Source organism: Dipodomys merriami, unplaced genomic scaffold, assembly GCF_024711535.1.
Source record: "Dipodomys merriami isolate MVZ:Mamm:240054 unplaced genomic scaffold, mDipMer1.0.p SCAF_36, whole genome shotgun sequence".
Lineage (NCBI taxonomy): Eukaryota > Metazoa > Chordata > Mammalia > Rodentia > Heteromyidae > Dipodomys > Dipodomys merriami.
In genome coordinates, this window is record NW_027205159.1 from 14,943,299 (window position 1) to 14,965,686 (window position 22,388).

The following is a 22,388-nucleotide window of genomic DNA, read 5'->3' on the forward strand; positions in this document are numbered from 1 at the left end:
TCTACTCATGTCTCAACAATACATCCAACTTTGTAATCTAACTATCAGAAAATTAATCTCTTTTTCATGCTGAATATCAAATTAATTATCGGTATTTCTCAATGCCACTGTCAGACCACTTTTGGAAGTTGAATGGAATCATGAATTTGTTATTAACTTTAAAAATATAAAAACAAAATAATAAAGATTGTGTACCCCTATTTTGAAAGACTTAGACCTAATTTTTTGTTGCTTGATCTTTTCAAAATAAATACACTCATTTTTTTAAATTTTTATTGCTATTGTAAAGGTAATGTACAAAGTGATTATAGTTACATAAGACAGGTAATAAGTACATTACTTTTTGAACAGTTTCATCCCTTCCCCGATATTCTCCTTCTTCTTCCTCCTGATCCTTGCCCCAAAAGTTGTATAGTTCATTTTCAACAGTGTCTAGTGAGTATTACTGCTGCATTTGTTGACCATTTGTTCCACCATTTCTATGGTACCCCTTACTCTCTTCAAAATAAAACAAAACAAAATTTATACAAAACAAAGGCTAGAGAAAACAAATATAGCCTGAAAGGAGATACAAAATAAAAAGCAAAAAATAACATAAAGGAACCATGATTTTAATTGCTCATATATATATATATATATGTATATATGTATATATGTATATATTTCCATTGAAGCTTTGTGATTTTCTTATAAACATATTCTCCTTTGGTTTAACTGAGTGAATGTATAGAGTCCTGTATAATTTATCATGTCCAAGTGTACTTTTCTTCTTTGATTTTGCCATCCAGTGTGATTACTTGTGGATCCATAAGCACCTCTTGGCTACCACAAATGAGGTAAGCCATACAACCTATGTTTCTCTGGGTCTGTTTCACTTCACTTAATAATTTTTCTGAGTCTTTCCATATCTTTATGAATGATGCAATATCATTCTTTCTGATAGAAGCCTAGAATTCCATTTGGTCTATAAGTCATATGACATATATCACATATGACATATGTCTATATGATTCATTTGTCCATTGATGGGTATTTGGGTGGATTCTATATCTCAGGGTAAGGTAAGATCCGATGAAAATATGACAAGAAGGAGTAGAAAAACACTAAGGCTCTTAGGCATAGCTCAAAAATTCTTAAGTAAAGATGCAGAATCAAAACAACTCAAAGAAAAACTGGATAAGTGGATTGCCTCAAACTGGAGAGTTTCTGCATGGCAGAGTTTCTACATGACAAAGGACATAGCTAGCAAGATAAATAGAAAGCCCACAGAATGGGAGAAGATTTTTACTTGCTATGCATGATTTTAAATATATTTAAAATATATTTAGCACTCAAAAATTTAAACCTCCTAAAAATAAGCCTGCAAATCCGCAACAATCCAACTAATAAATGGTCTAGAAAATGTGGTATATTTATACAACGTAATTCTATGCTTCCATCAGAAAGAATGACATCCCCCATTTGTTAGGAAATGGAAAGACTTGGAAAAGATTATATTAAGTGAAGTAAGCCAGGCCAAAAGAAACATAGGTACCATGGTTTCCCTTATTTGCAATAACTTGTATATGACTGGGACAAGCAGAAAAAAAATCACAAAAGATGATGTTAATCGAAATGAACCCCAAGATAGGGAAACAAGTGTTTTTTTCTTTCTTGCTATTGTTTCTAACGTATTCATTAGGTATCATGTGATTTTTTTTGTTGTTGTTGCTTTGTATGTCTCTCCCCCACGGTATAACCTCTGTTTTCACTGTATTGATGTTGGCATAATTTGGGAAGTGGAAGGGAAAAACAACAAATTTAATAGGGATACAAGCTGACCCATCTCAACAATGAGATGTACAAAGATGGTATGTCGAAAAAAGAACTTTACAAATTAGGCAGGGTGAGGGGGAGGGGGAGTATTGATGAAGAGGTAGGGGGAAGGGATGGTAGGGGAAAAACAGGATATGGCAACAATGCTTGATAAGAAATGTCCTCATTACCTTGCTCATGTAACTGTAACCCCTCTGTACAGAATTTTCACAATAAAAACTTATTTTAAAAAAAGAGTAAAAGAGATAACTCCATATAAGAAATAAGAATGGCCAATAGAAAAATAAAGATATGTTCAACATCTCTGTCTATAAAAGAAATGCAAATAAAAACAACACTGAGATTCTATCTCAACCCAGTTTAGAATGGCCATGGCCAAGAAAACTAACAATAATAGATGCCGGCAAAGATGCAACCAAAGGGAAAACTACTACACTGTTGGTGGGAATGTAAACTTGTTCAGCTAATCTGGAAAGCAGTGTGGAGGTTCCCCAAAAGACATAGCATACAGCTTTTCTACAACCCAGCAATTCCACCCTTGGGCATTTATCTCATAGACCACAAACATATTGAAACCGATGCAACCATGTTCATTGCAACATTGTTTACCAAACCTGCATCTTGACACAAAGGAAGAAAACACAACTAAACATGGATGCAATATTATTTTCTTTTTTACTCAGAATTGGACCAGAATTTAGGATTATCATCAGCATAATTGAGAGCATGTTACAAATACAAAGTGACAAAACAATCTCAGACCTTGTGAATGTAAATCTGCACTTCAGAAACTTAACAAGTGAACCCTTTACAGCATAGGAAGTGGTGTTTAGGAGGACATGAGTATCACAGGTAGGGAGATACATTTTACTCTTCATCATATTTTAGATCATTTCTACTTAAACCTCTCTCTCTCTCTTTCTCTCTCTCTCTGTCTCTCCCTCTCTCACACACACACAAATACACATACACACACACACACACACACACACACACACACACACACACACACACACACTCATACCTGTTTCATTCCTTTTCTATAGCAAAGTAACTGACCTAAGCACTGAATAAAGAATTTTGTTTAATTCACAGATTTAGATGGAAAAGCCCTAGATGAAATATTCTTACCAGTGTCCTCATTAGGAAATGGCTATCATATCCATAGTAAAATACGATATATTATAAAAAGAGAACCAGCTGCAAGTTTAAGCGACCAAGCATCTGAGTGTCTTCATTTTATAATGAACAACTATTATTTCAAGCAACTCTCTCCATGAAAGTAGCTTTAACCCTCCTGAATACAGGAACTCCAATGGCCTAATCACTTCCCACAAGACACCTTTTCCAATGGCTAAGTGGGGTTCACTAGGGAATCAGCACAAGCCTCCTTCTCCAGGTGCTCCTTCTTCCTAGCTGATGTTCTTCCTCAGGATAGGGCCAGCATCTTTGGAGACAAGAAGACCATGCAAACTCTGAGACAAATACCCAAAGATTGGTTAAATTAGATTGAGACTGGAGATCCAGTGATGATTTAAGGGAATTATGACGTATATGTGTGTGTGATTATGCTTAAAAAGTTACACAAAGATGTTTCACCTCAATTTGTCATTCATTTTTAATTATAAACATTTCTACCATTTTCCTTTTCCATTAGATCACTATCTGTAAGAGAAAAGTGTCTTCTCCTTGACAATTTTTTACTCTAGGTATTAATAGGAAGTTCTTTGGGAACAGGGTTTCTACCACTAGTAACTAACATCCCTAAACAGATATCTAGGTAAGTATGGTGTCAGATGCCTCTTCTTATCCCTCAACTCTGTGTTCGTATTGGTCAAATTCCTGAGGATCAGAGCTGCTGATGGTGGGCACTATGTCATATACTAGTTGAAGGAGGTCAGACGAGACAGGCTGGGACATAAAACTAATTATAGTATGGTGGTGGAAACATGTTCACCTTCTGGAACCTGCAGTTCCTGACTTTCACAGTGGGGTCCCTCTGCCTAGTACCACAGGCATCATGGATTTTTATTGATTATCATTAAACACAGACACTTTGATGACACTTCTCAGAAGAGCAGGCTTTACCCATCTTTTTTAAATTTTATATATGTATATAAACATATTTATTTTTTTAATTGTGAAAATACTGAACAGAGGGGTTACAATGACATGAGCAAGGTAATGAGCACATTTCTTATCAAGCATGTTGCCTCCTCCTTTGTTTCCTCTTACCATCCCTGCCCTCTCATCCCCTACCCCCACCCTGTGCTGCCCCCACCAAAGTTGTAAATTCGTTATTTGACATAGCATCTTGTACATTTCATTGTTGCACTGGGTCCACCTGTATCTCTACTTAAACAAATTTTTTTTCCCTTCCCCTCCCCAAATTATACCAACATCAAATACAGTGTAAATGGCGGTTATACTGCAGAGAAGGGACATACAAAGCAACAAAAAATCACCTTATAAATATTTTAGAAACAATAGCAAGAAAGAAAAACCACTTGAGTCCTTATCTTGGGGTTCATTTCATTTAACATTAATTTATCTGACCTTTTCTGCTTGTCTCAGACATATACTAATTATTGCAAATAAGGGAAACCATGGAGCCTATGTTTCTTTGTGCCTGGCTTACTTTACCTAATATAATTTTTTTCCAAATCCTTCTATTTCCTAACAAATTTGGCAATGTCATTCTTTCTGATGGAGGCTTAGAATTCCATTGTGTATTGAGGGGCATCTAGGTTGGTTCCATATCTTAGCTATGCTAAACAATGCTGCAATAAACATAGTTGTGCTGGTAGCTTTAGTATAGTGTTGTTTGTGATCATTCATATAAATGCCCTATTGTGGCATTGCTGGGTCATAGGGGAGCTCTATGTGGAGTCTTTTGAGGAAACTCCATACTGCTTTGCAAAATACTTGAACAAGTTTACAATCCCACCAACAATGCAGTAAGGTTCCCTTCTGTCCACATCCCTCCCCTCCAGCATCTGTTGTTATTAGAGTTCTTGATTATAACCATTCTTACTGGGTTGAGGTGTTATCTCAGTGTTGTTTTGATTTGCATTTCTTTCATGGTTAGAGAGGTTGAGCATTTCTTTTTTTTTTTCAAAGTGGTTAATAGAAATTTATTTAAAAATTGATTTTCTATTCCAGGACATGCAGACAGCCAGCTACCTGCAAATGAAAACATACTTTAAGCCACATTTCTTGGTTTGAAGTTCAATTGTTTCAAGTTGAATTGTCCTTAAGAGAAAGCAGAATATCAGATCTCTTAGTGTCATCAAGTAGTCAGTGAGAGAGTTCAAGGTAGGTTGAGATCATCATATATTTGAGCATTTCTTTATGAAAACACTGAAATGATCCCACAGACCTATAGCCATCTAATCTTCGATGAAAAATAGACTGGAAGAAAGACAGTCTCTTCACTAAATGGTGCTGGCAAAATTGGTTCATCACTTATAGAAGACTAAAGCTAGATCCTTATATTTCACCCTGCACCAGAATAAATTCCAAATGGATCAAAAGCCTTGGAGTCAGCACCCTGAAAACATTACAGCATGGAATAGGAGAAACCCTAGGTCTCCTTGGCAGAGGCCAAAATTTTCTTAATAGAAACCCAGAAACACACCAAGTCAAAGAATGTTTGGACAAATGGGATTGCATGAAATTGCAGAGCTTCTGCATGGCAAAGGACATAGCTAGCAAGATCAATAGAAAGCCCATGGATTGGGAGAAGGACCTCACTAGCCATACAACAGACAAGGGTCTCATATCTAACATATACTTAGAAATCACAAAATTAAATCTCCTCAAAACAACAACTGCCCAATAAATAAGTGGGCTAAAATCTTACAGAGAAACTTCTCTGAAGAGGAAAAAAGCCACTAGAAACCCTTCCTTTTTCTTTACTTACACTGTTACATCCACCTGGCTATTTGCATATTGCTCCCTAAGGAGGACTTTAATTTCTATGTCTGAAATAAAGGCTCAGCTCTGAACTTGCCTTGACCTGTCAAGACTCCTGATTTCACTCCTAAAAAATGAAGTCTGTCTCTCATCTCCTGTGGCTATTAATGCTCTGGATCCCTGGTAAGTGTAAAGGGAGTAATGAGAGTGGGTGGCAAGAATTACCAGTTGTAATTTAGCCATGTGTTAGATGTTAATAGTAGGGCAATGAGGTTTAGGTCTGAGAGAGTGAGGAACACTCCAGAAAGAGTAAGAACCTGTGCTTGAGTGAAGTAAAATAATGTATGCATGGCTCTCTATATTTATATATAATCTCGCACTCTGCCTTATTCTAATTTCAGGATCCAATGGAGATGTTGTGATGACCCAGACTCCACTTTCCCTGCTTGTCACCCTGGGAGAGCCAGCCTCCATCTCCTGCAGGTCTAGTCAGAGCCTTCTGTATAGCGATGGGAACACCTATTTGTATTGGTTCCTACAGAAACCAGGCCAGTCTCCACATCGCCTGATCTATTTGGTTTCCAAACGAGCATCTGGGGTCCCAGACAGATTCAGTGGCAGTGGCTCAGGCACAGATTTCACACTGACAATCAGCAGGGTGGAGGCTGAGGATGTTGGAGTTTATTACTGCATGCAAGCTACACATGTTCCTCCCACAGTGATATAGCCTTGAACAAAAACCTCCCATCTGGCTGGGTGAGCTGCCCTCATGGCTGGCTGGTCTGGGGAGCAGCCTAGCAGATTGTGTGAGTCTGCCTTGGAGGAAGATATTGAGATTAATGTGAGAGTATAAGAGTCACTCTGAGTAGAGATGAAGAGTATATGACAATACAACAAAATGCAATCTATAACAACCAGAATAATTACCTGAATATGAAGACCAGATGAACCATTAGGTATTTATTGAAAAGTGCAATTTTCTCTTCAAACCGAAATGTCTTCTGTGATGATTATTCTCTCTGTGATGAAATTTATACTACTACCTTTCAGCACATGGTAGCCTACATCTTTTGCTATGCTTTCTGTTCAGAACCTAGAAGCCCAGTTGTGCCTTTTCTAGCTTCTGCTCTGTGTGTTCATCAAACCCTGCCTGACCATCAAGCCATCACCAGAGTTTGATCAGTGTCTCTTGGCTGGATCAACCTGGGGAACATACAAAATTGTACAAAGCACAGTAATGTCTGCCTTCTATGTCCTGGGGCTCTGGCTCTACTTAAGAGAATGGTGTGTGGTGAAATCCTGTAATATGGTTCATAGGTCCCAGAAGTCTGAGATTGAACCCTTTTTCAATGAGTGCTATATTCACAATCTTACCTGGTCAACCTCTGTGTCTTTATATAAAAAAAAAAAAAACATTTCAGGAGGGCATCATTAATCTTGTTTGCCTTGTATCCACTTCTATCACCTTAGACACATGGAACTATGACATCTCACAGGCTAGGACTTGAGGAATTCTCAAGTCTCCACCAGTGTCCAGTGTGCATCTGCTTCAGATGCTATAAATTGTTTCGCCATGATGCTCTCCAATCCAGCTGTGAAAAAGTGGCATGAAGTTGGAAATGCTCTGATTTCATCAAGGTATCACTCATAGAAGAAGTGTAGGTCTGGAATGTATATGAACTTATGGAATAGCTTTAAGTTACTTATGGAAACATCTTAACAGGAACAATTAATGCAATGTTTACCCACAATTGTAGCATTTTGTGGAAGACCAGCCAAAAATGTCAGAGTTGAATCTCAGTTCTCCTCTCTGCTCAGGCATTTTAACAGAAGTTCCCATCAGATTTCTAATTTTCATCTGGCTCCTCATTGTCTCCTCACAAGTCTGTGACTCATCAGAAAAGAAAAATAAAGTTTCACTTGGACTCTGCACCCTGCTATTGCTGTATGATTAAAAAGTCAGCTGTTATTATTACTTCCTATCTAATAGTTGTGACTGGAACTCACGTGGAGTTAATTCCAGATATTATTATTGAGTCTATTATCATATCAAGAAATATTCATTGTAGTAATGGTAATTACAAAATGAGAAATTACATTAAATATTTGTTGTTAACATTTAACACTGGAATAACTTTCTAATAAATCACATACACAGGCAAACACACATATGGAATATAATGGAGGAATATTTGTTTACCTAAATATATATAATTAAGCATTACTACTCATTCTTTTCCTGAAACCAGAAATATTCTTATCATCCTTGAAGCACTGGTTACAAATGCAAAATAGCTGATTCATTTCTTCAAGGAATGATACTCTGCATTTCAACAAGTTAACAGGTTTCCATGGGATGTTTTGGAATCTAAGCTTTAGGAGATTTTGACCTCAACGAAGACCTGTTATGGAAAAAAAATGGTAGCAACACAACTACACCTTTGTCTAATTAAGAACAACTAATTTTTGTTCTTGGATGCCAAACTGCAAATTCATGATTATTTCTCAGTTATATGATCCAGTCCTTTGAAAGTATAATGGAATAAATGTTTATAAGCAATTTGATAAAAATTCATGGTCCTATTCTGGGGATATTTGGACATAAATTTGTGACAATAGCTTGACCACAGCAGAATGTATATAATCCTAAGTGGTCATTTCCTCTTATGTCTCTGTTCCAGATCAAACAATTCCACACAATGGAGACAAGACCAGGTATCTGCAACAAAATGAAGAAGTTGAGCCCTGCCTGGATTGGGCACATCAGTGCAATTGTGAATTTGTCTTTGCCATAACATAAATGATTTGTGTTACGAGCCCCTAGATTTACAGGAGTTTGTTACACTTTATTATTGTTGAAATGATGCCTGCTTTTATATGAAACATGAACAAACTGAGAGGATGCATTTTTATGAGAACTGATTACATAATATAAGTATTTATAAAATAAATATAAAGTGATAGAGTACAGAGACAAATATGAGATTATGTAAATAAAAGTAATGCAGTTGCATCTACCAAAGAACCTTCTGAAAAAGAAACAATTTGCAATTTACCCATAAACATTAATCAAGATCAGAGGAATTAGAAATGGGCTTACATATATGAAATTACTGATAGATATTCACATGTATACGTTAACAGTAAAAACATACTTAGACACACATAATCTATAAAAACATATATAATAAAGGCTGACTCATTTTAATAATGAGATATGCAAGACACTATCTTGAAAACAAACTTTACAACATCGGGGGAGGGAGGAGTTGGGAGGTGGGGAGGGAAAGGATGGTAGGAGCCAAACAAAGGAGGAGGTAACAATGCTAGAAAGGAAATGTACTCATTACCTTATTCATGTAGCAATAACCCTCTGTACAGTATTTGTACAATAAAAATATAAAACATATCAAATACATATAAAATATGTAAAAATTTATGAATCCTCAGTTGTCTACAGCTCTCAAGTCTTTCCTCCTGTATATCTGGGGGTGGATATGACTGAGTCATCTTAGGGCCTAGAAACCTCATTTAGCCCTCATTTAGCATATCCACAGGAAACCAGAGAGGGAAAAGCATTCTGGGAAATACACTTCCTGTAGAAACTGTGTAATAGAAATTGAGTGCTGGCCACCCTTTTTGGTCATATGACCCAAAACTCAATGATTTGATCAAGATTTCATTACCCAAAAACATTTCCATATTGATTCTAAGTATCATCAACATTTTGCAAGCAACACTGGAAAGTTTCATTAAGTCACAGGTCAATGGAAAATGAAATTTTTGCATGAAATATGTAAGAAGTTCTTCATAAACAAACCAAAATCTTTCTTAACAATATAAAAAGCAAACTCAACTAAATAGGGATGCAGTATTATTTCTTTCTCTTCAGAGTTTTACAGAATTCAACATCATCAACATCACGAAGACCATGTGACAAATGCAAAATTATAAACCATCTCAGATGGCTTGGGAAATTTTCACATTTATAAATAACATCATAACATGGGATCTGAGTGTTCATGGTTCATCAGCCTTGGCACAGATACAATATGGGGATCATCTTAGTGTTCTGCAGGGCAGCCACACAGAAGTTCTGTCAGCACCAGGGAATTCTGTACATGAAAATGTGTAACATTAGTTTAAGATGCTAGTCTTGTGGCTTTTTTTTCTGTGTTACTGAGGATTGAACTCATGACTTCACAAGGACTCTTCTATTGCTGCAACATATCCAGATCTTTTTGCTTAAGGTCATTTATTTCAAGTAGGGTTTTGGGATTCTGCTTGTCTGGGTTACAAGCCCAGACATTAGTTCAGTCACTAAAGATTTGTTCAGTTTGACACTAAAAGAGATGAGTAACATAGTAATGCACATGTTTAGAGAGCAGAGTAATCTGAATAGACTTCAGTTTGTAGGAGAGAATATCTCAGTTTCTGAATGGGAACAATTTGAAAGGACAGAAACATGATTTTCATCCAAAGGTATAGGAAACTTCTAGCTCAGACACTTGGAATGATCACAAAGCTGTTCATGAATCGATGTCCTTTCAGAATATGTAGAGTCAAAGTCTTATGTTAACTGTCCTAAATCTTGGTTATGGAAAAGTGCATTCAGGAGTGGAGGACAACAAATAGCTTATCTGGAGTAGATAGCAGATAGCCAATAGGTGGACTGTACTTTGCAGGACATAACAATATATTTCACAAAGTATATTTTCATATATTTCTTCATCATTCATTGAAATATATTAGGTTTCTCTCTAATCATCTATCTATCTCTCCATCTATCTTCAGACTTAAGTCTCATTCTATCTCTGGGTAATTGAGTAATTCTATTCATGATCACTAAACAATAAAGTTTGTTAATTAATAAAAACAAGCTAATGAGTCATGGTATCTAGTAAAACAATAATTACTTGTATAACTCTGGAGCTGTCTTTTTCTAGAAGATTGGCATAGCTAAATAGCTAGCAAAAAAGTGTTCTCAGGACACCATACAACCTATGAGGTCTAGGAGATTTTGCTGCCTTCTATGGTTATAGCTATTCAGAAAGAGCACTTTTTCGGGGAAAGGGGGTTGGGGCTAATCATTTACTGCCTTTACTACCTGGGCCTGGTGTTGCCTACGGAAAAAAGCATGCCAAGCTTTGAGAGGAGGCTTCTGGGCTAACAGAGAAAATATCTAATGTTAACTGTCCTAGAACTTGTTGTGGGAAAGCACATTCACGTGCGGAAGACAGCAAGTTATTTATATGGAGTTCATAGCAGATATACACTGGGTAAATTGTAAATGACACTAAATTCACATATTATATTTTTATACTTTTCATTGTTATTCAGTTTAAAATGATTAGGTTTCTATCATCATCTTTATATCTATCTATCTATCCATCCATCCATCATCCATCTACCTCTTTAGCTGAATAACTATCTACCTTGGTAGCTATCATCACTCTAAAATTTTGCTCCATCTCTGGGCAAACATATAATTGAGTTCATAGTTACCAATTAAAAAGTTTATAGAAACAATTTCAATAGGAAATTTAATCAAAATAATGAATTATAGATTTCTGGATCTATTTTTCACTGAAAAGATTGGATTAGATAAAAAGTTAGCATGATAAACTTGCCATGAACAACAATTAAATCACAATTCACTCTATTGATAGGATATGAATTCAGGTGGTTCTCTGGACTCCATGGAAAAACATCTTCTGCAAGCACAGCTGGCTACCCTGTTCATGTCTAGGGCACCTTGAAGAATACAGGTCTGTGCTGAGATACTAAAGTCAATTAGCCTTGCAGCTGTGCTCCTTCCTCCCAGACCCTGATTTGCACATGCCCAGAGCACAGCCCACTGCCTGGAGCACTTCTTGTAAGGCAGCTCACACCTTATGTAGAAATCAATCCTCCCAATCAGCATACAGCATGGACAGGAAGGCATCTGCTCAGGTCCTGGTTCTCCTGCTACTCTGACTCACATGTAAGGAAAGAAAATACATAGATTCACCCAGCTCATTGTCATCAACACTGCTTCAAGGAAGTTCTCTAAGTAATGCATAATTATAGGTTTGTTTTTTTAAAGATTTCAATGCCAGGTGTTAGATGTGACATCCAGCTGACTCACTCTCTATCCTTGTCTGCAGCTCTAGGAGACAGAGTCATCACTTTCAGGAACAGTCAAGGCACTGGTAGTTACTTAAGCTGAAATCAGCAGACATCAAGAAAAACTTCTGTTTGCTTTAATCTAAATGTAATATAAATAAAATGGCATAATTTTGCACATAAATTTACTGAGACTCTCTTGCATAACTGTTGAGATAAACATTTAACGTAAAAAAACAAAACCAGTACTTCAAATGAAAATCTTGCCAGGTGTTATGTCATGACATTGCCACTAGTGGGAACTAAAACCCCACAAAGAGAGAAAAAAATACTGATCCCTGACTTTAGAAACCCTGGGAAAACATGGGTGATGCTGCTTCCATTTAAAAAGTTGAAGTTGGGGAGTATTCTGCCATGCTTTCATAACACTCATTGCTACTGGGACTATAATTACGTGTGTGTGGAGGTCATGTTTCCTAATGTACAGGTTGCTGACTATTCTATATTTTATTTTGTAAAGTGTAATTGTTGTGCCCCCATCGCAGGACCCCCACCAAGAAGACCACCGAGAGTCAGACGTTCTGAAATGCAAAAGCAAGGCTTTATTCAGATGGGCTTCAGCTCGGGCTTCGTCCTACACACCAACACAGAGAAGCTTAAGAGGAAGTCCGGAGCTGAAATTTCACCGGGTTTTTAAAGACAAGAATCACAAAGTAACAAATTTATAGCTACCAGACATGTTGACAAATTTACAGCAACCAGAGGCATCAACAAGCCATTCCAGGGAGATAAGGGTTAGATAAGGGATAGTAAGGAGTTATCAGATCTGTTGGGTCTAAGGTCAGCTAGAATACAAAGTGGAGCCTGACTTCACAGCAGTTCTGTTCAAGTAATTTGTGGCTTAGTAGTTTCAGTGCAAACAAGTCAACTCCTGGAACTCAGGTGGGCTCGGGGTTAATATGAGCAGCAGAATGGACACTGATACTTAATGAAGCCACTTTTAACTCTTCATAATCACTTTACAATGCTGACATGTCCACCAGGATTCTTATAGGGAGCTCATTAAGTACAGGTCAGCAAGGTGAGGGAAGGAGGGTGGACTTTGTAGATCTGAAGTCCTCAAGGGATCATATGCACACACCATGCCCAGTTATGGTAGATGAGAAGAGGCTGCAGTGTCAGTGCTGACCCTAGTGGGTCCCCAGAGTCCTCTGCAGTGAGCAGATCACTGCTTGTCCTCAGGGACACAGATTGCATCCTGATCTTCATGATGCTCAGGATAAGAGTGAGGAAAGACCATGTGGTGGTGACTATCCATTGTGCCCTAGTATATTTTCTCTGGTCAAAATTTAAAATGACCAGTTATACAATTGAAATTAGTATTATTAATATTTTAATAACTGGTTTATTGCATATAAAATAGTCATATAGCTTCTGCATTCATTTCTATGTAAAGTTCTGCGTTCCTTTTTATTATTAATAATTTTTATTGTGAAAATACTGAACAGAGAGGTTACAATTACATGAGCAAAGTAATGAGTACATTTCTTTTTTTTTTTTTTTGTCATTCATGGGGCTTGAACTCTGGGCTTGGGTGCTGTTCCTCAGCTCTTCAGGTCAAGGCGAGTGCTCTACCACTTGAGCTACAGTGCTACTTCCAGTTTTCTAGTGGTTTATTGGAGATAGTAGTCTCATGGTCTTTCCTGCCCCCACTAGCTTTGAACCATGATCCTCATATCTCAGCCTCCTGAGTTGCTAGGATTACAGGCATGAGCCACCATTGCCAAGCTAATGAGTACATTTCTTATCAAGCATTATTGCCTCCTCCTTCATTTCCCCTTACCATCCCTGCCCTCCGATCTCCCCCCCACCAAAGTTGTAAAGTTCATTTTCGACATAGCAACTTCTGCATTTCATTGTTGCAATGAGTCCACCTGTATCCCTATTTAAACAATAGTCCTCCTTTCAAATCTGATAGTTATTTTAAGTAAGCCAGGCCCAAAGAAACATAGGTCCCATGGTTTCCTTTATTTGCAATAACTAGTATATGTCTGAGACAAGCAGAAATGGTCAAATAAGTTGATGTTAGTCGAAATGAACCCCAAGATAAGGACACAATTTGTTTTTCTTTCTTGCTATTGTTTCTAGCATATTTAAAAGATTATTTCTTTGTTGCTTTGTATGTCCCTCCCCCATGGTATAACCCCTGTTTTCACTGTAATTGATGCTGGTATAATTTGTGGAGGGAAAGGGACAAAACAAATTATTTAAATAGGGATACAGGTGGACCCATTGCAACAATGAGATGTACAAGACATTATACCGAAAAATGAACTTTACAAATTTGGTGGTGGGGAGGGGCAGAGATGGGAGGGTAGGGATGGGAAGGGGAAACAAAGGAGGAGGCAACAATGCTTGATAAGAAATGTACTCATTACCTTGCTCATGTAATTGTAACCCCTCTGTACAGTATTTTCACAATAAAAAAATGAAAGTGTCTCCAGTGGATTTTAGACCATCCTAAAGACACTGAAGACTCCCACCTTGGAAGTGGCGCTGTAGCTCAGATTGTAGAGCACTCGCCATGAGCTGAAGAGTGCAGGGACAGCGCTCAAGCCCAGAGTTCTAGCCCTATGACCAAGAACAACAAAAAAGACTCTCCACCTTATCCAGCCACCCTCCCCCTTTCCCCCAGCATCCTTCCAACAGAGTCAGCCCTTCTCTGAAATCTGGGACTCTCAGACTTTCACCAAGGTCCCAGACCTAATTCAGGTTCATGGCTCATCCTATAAACACTTCCTTCTTGCCAATAAACCTCATAGAAAGCAGTCTTTGTCTCCTTCTGTTCCCACATCCTTACTCTCGCTTTTCAGCCAGGAGCTCCTTCCCTCACAACCAAGGTCAGGGTAAGCCAAACTACAGTTCTGGTTTGAGACCACTATTCCAAGTATTCCAGTACATGAAGTCTGTGTGGACTTGAAATTCACCAGCCAGAAGGCCACACTTGCTAAACCAGCTCTGGAGCATGGATCTTGAGAATTTATATATACACATTTATGTACATATATACAATATATAACATAATATATAATATATTATTGTAAAGATAATGTACAAAGGGGTGACAGTTACGTGAGTAAGGAAATGAATATTTCCTATCAAGCATTTTTACAAGGCTCTTGAGATTTTAAAGCCTGGCTTCTTTCAAGCCCACACAAATAGATGTTCTTAGGATCTCCCTTCCTCATCCTATTAATATGTCCCCTATAATTTACCAGGTGGCTTTCACTCTTACTCAACACCAGCTGCCGCCTTCTTGTTTTTTGCTTTGTCTTGCAGTGCATGGTAGAGCTAAAGTCAATAGCAGCTACTTGGGGAAACCATGTGATAAGATCAGAAGTGAAATATCAGAGGAGTGAAAGTGATGGGTAAAACTTTCAGGTAGGATAAAAACATCATTGCAAAGTACTTCTTGGATCAGTTATGTTAGTATGTACTGCAGAGAGCATCAATGTTTTAGAAGCTAAGGATGATCAAAACACAACTCAGATGCAGATTATATAGTGAATGATAATGAAAAGAGATCCTTCAGTATGGGGTGATGTGCCCCTCATGCTGATCTCCATGTGGGTGGGGGCTATTTACTTCACTACAGTTTCATTTGTTCCCAGGCTGAAGACATCCTCTCCATACTGTGTGGCTTCAGTTAATTGTCCTCACCCTTGACAACAGTGTATTTTATACCTTCTGAATTTTCTTGGGTCATATGTCCCAAAACAACCATTAATAACTGCTTTACTGTCTGTTGGTGGTAGTTTATGCCCGTACCACATGTATACAGAAACTGGAGATCTGAGGCTTTGGGCTTGAAGCCACGTTGGTACAAAAGTCCATAATTACCTTACCTTCAATTCACTACCAAAAAATCTGAAAGTGAAGCTATGGCTCAAGTGGGAATGCACCAGCCATGAGCACAAAAGCTCAGGAAACCTCTTAGACCCCAAGTTAAAGCTGTAGTCCTGGCACTCAAAATATTGCTTTAGTAGCCAGGTGCAGGTGGCACATGCCTGTAATTCTACCTACTCAGGAGGCTGAGATCTGAGGATCATGGTTCAAAGCCAGCCTGGGCAGGAAAGGCCATGAATCTCTTTTCTCCAATAAATCACCAGAAAACAGGAAGTGGTACTGTGGCTCAAGTGGTAGAGTGCTCAACCTGAGCTGAAGAGTTGAGTGACAGCGCCCAAGCCCAGAGTCCTATGACTGACAAAAATAAATAAATAAATTATAAATAAATTATATATATATATATATATATATTGTTTTACTTAGGACCTAAAAATGTAACTTGAAAGATTTTCAGGCTAAAGGAACACAGGGAATTTATAGTAGTTGAGCCGTTGATTTAGAGAATACCTCAGCATCTGAGAGGGAACAATTTCCATTAAGATAACAGACATAAACATCCTCTAAAAATTCATTATATATCTAGCACAGCAGTGCATATGCACACCAAGCTAGATATGATGCTATGTATCTTCTTAAGAATAATTGGGAAATGTCTAATGTGAGCTGTCCTGTCCTAGAGGGAGGTGATGATGAAGAGCCTTCAGAAGAAAAGGAAAACACTTATTTCTAAATAATGTACAGGGCACCAACCCAAACACCAGCAGATAGTCTATACACCTCAGATCATGAAACCTAATTGCACAGATACTTTTTGTTAGCATTTTCCCATTTACGTATGGTTTAACTCCTTTTTTAAAATATTTTCTATTATTATATTTTTAAGTATTGTACAAAGAATTTCTCATTCTACAAAACAGTATATGAATACAAGGTTTCTGACAACATTGTCACCCATCCTCCTAACCCAACCCTTCTCTCACTAATTTTTTAAATTGAGATTAGGTGAATACATAAATATCACAGTATTGTGGAATAGTGACGCTTAGTTAAAGCCACAAACATTTTAACCTACACAAGGTAAAATGTCATTATCATGATCTATAAAGTTTGTGAACTCTATGAGCTTTGACAACACAAATCAAATATACTTTTGAAGTATTATCTTTCATTAAGAAATTTAATAGTTTTCTTTACCTATGCATTTTCTTAATCTCTCTTTCTATCTCCATATGCATGATCACTTTTATAACACTTGTGTCTGGGTAATAATGATCCTTATTAATCATATTCTAGGAATTGTGTGTCATAAAATCCACTGATACCAAAAACCGATGAATTTTAAAATTAACTTGCTTTGGATATGTTTATCTCTGAGTGACTTACATTAAGAATAAAAAACCTGCCAATTTTAGATAATATCATTAGATTATTATTCTGCTCTCAGAACACACATCTGTTCTTTCCTCACCAGAGGCAAACACATGTTCTAGAAACAAAGTGGAAATCTGGGGTATTTAGGTTTGTTCTTTGTCACTGACATCTGCTAGCCTGCAACTCTACCTAGCCCTGCCCAGCCCTGCTGACTTGCATGTGCCCACAGCACAGTCTACTTCTTCATATGTTGCTCACAACCTGTGCAGGAGGTTTTATCAGCACACAGCACAGACATGAGGGCCTTTCCTCAACAACAGAGCCTCTTGATGCTCTGGGTCCCAGGTAAGGAAGGAATACTGAGGATTTCTCAATCTGTTCACAGAGCTGCTTGGCTCTTCATGGAAATATTTGGATAGTAGAATTAACTAAACAGATAACATTTTCCATATATCCATTGTCAGGTGCCAGATGTGACATCAGGTTGACATAAGCAACACCCCTATTTGGATTTCTGGAAGACATAGTGACCATCACTTGCAGGGCCAGTCAGGGCTTAGCAATAGCTTAATTTGGCACCAGTAGAAACCAGGGAAATCTCCAAAGGTCCTGACCCTTTATGCAACTAGGATGCAATCTGGAGTACCATCAAGGTTCAGTGGCATGGATCTGGGCACAGTTCACTCTCAGCATCAGCAGCCTGAAGCCTGAAGATTTTACTAGTTTTTTTTATTTTTTATTTTTTATTACTGTCAACAGAGTTGTAGTTACCCTTCCACAGTAATACAAGTCATAACAAACTTCATAGAGAAGCAGAAGTGAGAGGCTGAGCTGCCCCAGCTGCTCTTCCTGGTACCTCTACCTGCTGACAGAGCTTCTCAGATGCAGCCAGACTTTTGAGATCATGGGAAAGTATTGGGGGAAAGGTCATGGAGGCATCTTCACACTCTAACTCTGTGTCTTTCTGCTTATCCCAAGCAGCACACACAATGCCTATTATGACTTACAAGGAATATGCATCTGTACTCATGTGTAGCTGAGATTGTGTTAATAATTTGCAGTCACCCAATAAAGAGGAAACACTTTTCTGTAGGTCAAAGCAGATTTTTGTATGTTTTTCATTGTAAAAATCCTGTACAGAGGGGTTACTATTACATGAGCAAGGTAATGAGTACATTTCCTATCTAGCATTGTTGCCTCCTCCTTAGTTTTTGCCCTACCATCCCTTCCCTCCCACATCCACAATTAGTCCTCCTCCCCCCCACCAAAGTTGAAAAGTTTGTTTTAACGTAGTGTCTTGTATATCTCACTGTTACAATGGGTCAACCTGTATCCCTATATAAGCATTTTGTTTTTTCCCTTCCCCTACCCGAATTACAGAAGAGTATATTGGAGATGCAAGGCTAATACAATATAGCTTGTGAAAAAGATTTTTGAAAATTAGTATTATATGATAAAGTCATTAAAATTTTTTAAAATAATTACTGATTGCCACAGTACAATCTAATTTGATGTACAATATAATTTTTTATATTTGAAAACATTGTGCGATGATCTAAAGGAATTAATTAACAAGTTAGTTCACCACTTTAAGCATTTATTATTTTTGTATAGTCAACTTTTTTCTTCAGGAAATTAGATCTTTATAACAACTTATTTCTACTCATGTCTTAACAAAACAGCCAACATTGTAATCTTACTATCAGAAAATTAATCTCTTTTTCATGCTGAATATCACATGAATTATTGTTATTTCTCAATGCCACTGTCAGAGCACTTTTGGAAGTCAAATGGAATCATGAATTTGTTATTAACTTAAAAAACATTGAGACAAAATAATAAAGATTTTGTACTGCCATTTTGGAAAGTTTGGATCTAATTTTTTTTGTTTGATCTTTTCAAAATAAACTACTCTCATTATTTTTCATGTCTTATTGTTATTGTATAGGTGATATACAAAGTGATTACAGTTACATAAGACAGGTAATAAGTACATTAATTTTTGAACAGTGTCATCCCTTCCCCCATTTTCTCCCTTTCCTTCCTCCTGATCCTTTCCCCAAAAGTTGTGTAGTTCATTTTCAACAGTGTCTAGTGAGTATTACTGATGCATTTGTTGACCATTTGTCCCACCATTACTATGGCAACCCCTACTCTCTTGAAAATAAAACAAAATTTATATATAAGACAAAGGGTACAGAAAACAAAAACAGCCAGAAAGGATATAAAAATAGAAAGCAAAAACCAAAAGAAATAAACCATAATTTTAATTGATCATATATATATACATCCATTGAGGCTTTTTTTGTGAAAATATCATATATAGGAATTACAATTACATGGGCAAGGTAATGAGTACATTTCTTATCAAGCATTGTTGCCTCCTCCTTTGTTTCACATTCACATCTCTTCCCATCTACCCACACCGCCCCCAGTCCCATGAAGCCCCCAGCCCTGCCCCTCAATGCCAAAGTTGTAAAGTTCGTTTGTCACCATAATGTCTTGTACATCTCATTTTTGCAATGGGTCCACCTGTATCCCTATTTAAACAATTTGTTTTTTCCCTTCCCCTCCACAAATTATATCAACATTAAATACAGTGAAAACAGGGGTTATGCCCTGGGGGAGGGACACACAAAGCAACAGTGCTACAACTTGTTTTTGTGGTTGAGTCTCACTACTTTCCAGGACAGCTACGAAGCACAATCTTAAATATCTATGCCTCCAGTTTAGCTGGGATTGCAGGCATAAATTACCATTTCCAGCCCTTCAATAAAAATTCTTTTAAGAACCTTGTTACTAAGGTAGGCCCTGTTGGCTCACGTCTATAATCCTAGCTACTCAAGAGGTCGAGAGCTAAGCATCATGGTTCAAAGCTGGCCCAGGCAGGAATGTCCTTAAGACTCTTATTTCCAATAAAGCACCAGAAAAACATAAGTGATGCTGTGGCTCAAGTGGTAGAGCACGAGCCTTGCTCTGAAGAGCTGAGGGACAGCTCCCAGGCTCAGAGTTCAAGCCCCATAACCGACCAAAAGAAAAAATGGAGAATTATTTATAAAATGTTATATTTCATATAAAGATGAAGAAAAACAATTTCACATTACAATATAAAAGAAATAAACTCAACTAAAATAAAAGCACACAGAGTGAGGGTTATACCCAGGAGCCTGTGTCCAGCAATGTGACAGCAGGATTAGGGATGCTATTTTTCTTTTAGCATTTATTCTTTTGTTAATTCTCACTTGAGGTACAATATCTATCGTATAAATATTCAAAGCAAATGGATGATGAGAAGGATAAGGAAGATGAAATTATGATACTATAATAGGAAAAGGAAAATTCAAAAGTTGGAGAGAATCTCTATGAATAAGAAGCCACTCTCCTGAATGATCAGCTAACCATACAGCCAGGCCAGTAGGTAATTTGTTAAATATAAACATGTCATTCTGGAAAGTCCAGGTGAATATAATTTGATTTATTGAAGGGTGGAAACACTTCTTAAATAATAAATTAAATTATACATTATAAATTAAAAGAAGCAACATTCATTCAGATTTCATCCACAAGACTCCAGAACTATGGTACCAGAAATATCACTGAAAAGAAGAAAAAGGGCTGAGCCATTAAATCGTATATCCTAAGAACCTTCAAGAATTCCTAAATCACATTGACTTCTTTGCTTTCTTTGCAACCAGGAAGCAAAATAGTATGTCAAGCATCACACTTCTTTTCCTACAGAATACCCATACCATTACAGAAAAAAATGTTTACCTCTTTATTCAAATAAGCTCTTAAGATCTAGGATTTAGGAAATCTATGATTTAGGAAAGGTCAGAGGGCACCCCTTCCTCTATGACCATCAACCAGGTGTAGCCCAGAACCTAAGAGATTCACAATGGAGAGAAGTTTAGATCAAACTGGAACTGAGAATTTGAAGATGTTTCCTCTTGGAACATTATTTCTTTCTGCTCAATAGCTCCCAATAATAACCAGGAAGAGATACTACTTGTTAAAGCTCTTTATCATATCACCTGATCTGGAAGAAATAGTTTAATATTATAATATTAATGTTGTAGAGCTCATAAACTTCATAGATTAAAATGATGATGATAATCATTATGAAGGGTAAAATGTGTTTATGATTTTAGATAAGTGTAACTATGCCACAGTACTGTGAAATTTATGTAAATTACTTAATCTCAATAAAGAAATCTTTTTGAGGAAAAAAGCCCTTTATAAATACTGGCTCAAAAGATCTTGAGACTTTAGTTTCTGTGAAATTGAATAGTTCATTGACTCATGACACATACACAAAAGTAAAGCATCAGGTCTTAGGATAAGTTCCTGTCTCCATCAGTGACAAGTCTGAATAGCAGTAGGAATATGTTTCACATGATATAAACACCTAGAGCATTTCAGTAAGGTTTAACAAACATTCCCTGAAATGATTCTATATTAGGTAGAAGTAAAACAGGTTAGATTTCATATACAGAGGTAAAATAAGGCTGTCTGTAAAAAAGTACTTGTTTATGGATTGATTGGGTTTAACAGTACAGAAATTAGTTGTTACTAATATTCCTAAGTTATGTGTTGGTTGCTACTCAAGTTTTAATATTTCAACAAGCTTTCAGGAAGGTTTTGTCAAACTTATAGTCTTTGAACTTGTAGCTTTTAATTGATTAACTTCCCTTATCTTCCCCTTCTTCTACCTCTGTCTTTTAAAATTTAGGACAATTTTGCTTTTATTATAACTCATTAACAATGACTAAACAGAAAGTGTAACACAAGAAAGACTAATAGAATCTCTAAGGCTCTAAGTCCAGTGACACTGAAGTCTCTCCAGTGAGACCTAGAGAGCATTGGCACCGAGGATTTTGAGGCCTTTGGATGCCAGACATGGTTGTAGAATTCGAATTCAGAGGCTACTACCATCTAATGGAAGACTTATCTTACTATCACTTTTACCCATAGATTATTTCTGAAAAACACCCCAGGATGCTATGTCTTGATAAAGAATGACAGCCATGGAAGGTGATTGAAAACTTATGTCCTTCTAGTTTATAGTGTATCCTTCTAAAGAGAAAATAAATCTCCAGGGTGCCTCTACCCATTTGGTCATAAGAATGGACCCATAACTAGTATATGTCAAGGACAAGCATAAAAGGTCAAAAGCTAAGTACATATGACCAGATGATGTTAAGCGAAATGAACCCCAAGATAGGGACCCAAGTGTTTTTTTTCTTTCTTGTTATTGTTTCTAACATTTTTATAATGTA

General features: G+C 37.1%; 1 non-coding gene across 1 annotated transcript; it reads right to left on the bottom strand.

The window, feature by feature from the left end:
- Positions 1-5,079: 5,079 nt before the first annotated feature.
- Positions 5,080-5,155, bottom strand: LOC138804395 (small nucleolar RNA SNORD81). The gene has a single exon (XR_011365230.1). It is a non-coding gene; the product is annotated as a small nucleolar RNA SNORD81 (small nucleolar RNA).
- Positions 5,156-22,388: the final 17,233 nt, after the last annotated feature.